Below are 2,500 nucleotides of genomic sequence, written 5' to 3'. Positions count from 1 at the left end.
CGCCGCTCACCGCTCGCTCGCTCAGCCAAAAATGGCCAGTTTTGGCCCGTTTTTGGGCTGTTTTGGCCTGTTTTTGGTCCGTTCTTGCGTGGTGCGGTGACCGTCGTGAGCGGAGCAAAACGTCAGCCATCTCAGCACCCTGGAACCCCCCGGGTGGCACAGGGCTGGATGGGGCTTTCGTATATAGCAGGGACGGTGCTGCCTCTCGCTTCGCTCGCTGTCCGCCGCTCGCCGCTCGCTCGCGCAGCCAAAAATGGCCAGTTTTGGCCCGTTTTTGGGCCGTTTTGGCCAGTTTTTGGCCTGTTCTTGCATTGCGCGGTGACCGTCGAGAGCGGAGCAAAACGTCAGCCATCTCAGCACCCTGGAACCCCCCGGGTGGCACAGGGCTGGATGGGGCTTTCGTATAGCAGGGACGGTGCTGCCTCTCGCTTCGCTCGCTGTCCGCCGCTCGCCGCTCGCTCGTGCAGCCAAAAATGGCCAGTTTTGGCCCGTTTTTGGGCCGTTTTGGCCAGTTTTTGGCCTGTTCTTGCATTGCGCGGTGACCGTCGAGAGCGGAGCAAAACGTCAGCCATCTCAGCACCCTGGAACCCCCCGGGTGGCACAGGGCTGGATGGGGCTTTCGTATAGCAGGGACGGTGCTGCCTCTCGCTTCGCTCGCTGTCCGCCGCTCGCCGCTCGCTCGTGCAGCCAAAAATGGCCAGTTTTGGCCCGTTTTTGGGCCGTTTTGGCCAGTTTTTGGCCTGTTCTTGCATTGCGCGGTGACCGTCGAGAGCGGAGCAAAACGTCAGCCATCTCAGCACCCTGGAACCCCCCGGGTGGCACAGGGCTGGATGGGGCTTTCGTATAGCAGGGACGGTGCTGCCTCTCGCTTCGCTCGCTGTCCGCCGCTCGCCGCTCGCTCGTGCAGCCAAAAATGGCCAGTTTTGGCCCGTTTTTGGGCCGTTTTGGCCAGTTTTTGGCCTGTTCTTGCATTGCGCGGTGACCGTCGAGAGCGGAGCAAAACGTCAGCCATCTCAGCACCCTGGAACCCCCCGGGTGGCACAGGGCTGGATGGGGCTTTCGTATAGCAGGGACGGTGCTGCCTCTCGCTTCGCTCGCTGTCCGCCGCTCGCCGCTCGCTCGTGCAGCCAAAAATGGCCAGTTTTGGCCCGTTTTTGGGCCGTTTTGGCCAGTTTTTGGCCTGTTCTTGCATTGCGCGGTGACCGTCGAGAGCGGAGCAAAACGTCAGCCATCTCAGCACCCTGGAACCCCCCGGGTGGCACAGGGCTGGATGGGGCTTTCGTATAGCAGGGACGGTGCTGCCTCTCGCTTCGCTCGCTGTCCGCCGCTCGCCGCTCGCTCGCGCAGCCAAAAATGGCCAGTTTTGGCCCGTTTTTGGGCCGTTTTGGCCAGTTTTTGGCCTGTTCTTGCATTGCGCGGTGACCGTCGAGAGCGGAGCAAAACGTCAGCCATCTCAGCACCCTGGAACCCCCCGGGTGGCACAGGGCTGGATGGGGCTTTCGTATAGCAGGGACGGTGCTGCCTCTCGCTTCGCTCGCTGTCCGCCGCTCGCCGCTCGCGCAGCCAAAAATGGCCAGTTTTGGCCCGTTTTTGGGCCGTTTTGGCCAGTTTTTGGCCTGTTCTTGCATTGCGCGGTGACCGTCGAGAGCGGAGCAAAACGTCAGCCATCTCAGCACCCTGGAACCCCCCGGGTGGCACAGGGCTGGATGGGGCTTTCGTATAGCAGGGACGGTGCTGCCTCTCGCTTCGCTCGCTGTTCGCCGCTCGCCGCTCGCTCGCGCAGCCAAAAATGGCCAGTTTTGGCCCGTTTTTGGGCTGTTTTGGCCAGTTTTTGGCCTGTTCTTGCGTGGTGCGGTGACCGTCGTGAGCGGAGCAAAACGTCAGCCATCTCAGCACCCTGGAACCCCCCGGGTGGCACAGGGCTGGATGGGGCTTTCGTATAGCAGGGACGGTGCTGCCTCTCGCTTCGCTCGCTGTTCGCCGCTCGCCGCTCGCTCGCGCAGCCAAAAATGGCCAGTTTTGGCCCGTTTTTGGGCTGTTTTGGCCTGTTTTTGGGCTGTTCTTGTGTGGCGCGGTGACCGTCGTGAGCGGAGCAAAATGTCAGCCATCTCAGCACCCTGGAACCCCCCGGGTGGCACAGGGCTGGATGGGGCTTTCGTATAGCAGGGACGGTGCTGCCTCGCGCTTCGCTCGCTGTTCGCCGCTCTCCGCTCGCTCGCGCAGCAAAAAATGGCCAGTTTTGGCCCGTTTTTGGGCTGTTTTGGCCAGTTTTTGGCCTGTTCTTGCGTGCCGCGGCGACCGTCGTGAGCGGAGCAAAACGTCAGCCATCTCAGCACCCTGGAACCCCCCGGGTGGCACAGGGCTGGATGGGGCTTTCGTATAGCAGGGACGGTGCTGCCTCTCGCTTCGCTCGCTGTCCGCCGCTCGCTGCTCGCTCGCGCAGCCAAAAATGGCCAGTTTTGGCCCGTTTTTGGGCTGTTTTGGCCTGTTTTTGGGCTGT

Source organism: Musa acuminata, unplaced genomic scaffold, assembly GCF_036884655.1.
Source record: "Musa acuminata AAA Group cultivar baxijiao unplaced genomic scaffold, Cavendish_Baxijiao_AAA HiC_scaffold_425, whole genome shotgun sequence".
Lineage (NCBI taxonomy): Eukaryota > Viridiplantae > Streptophyta > Magnoliopsida > Zingiberales > Musaceae > Musa > Musa acuminata.
This window is presented reverse-complemented; position numbering follows the sequence as displayed.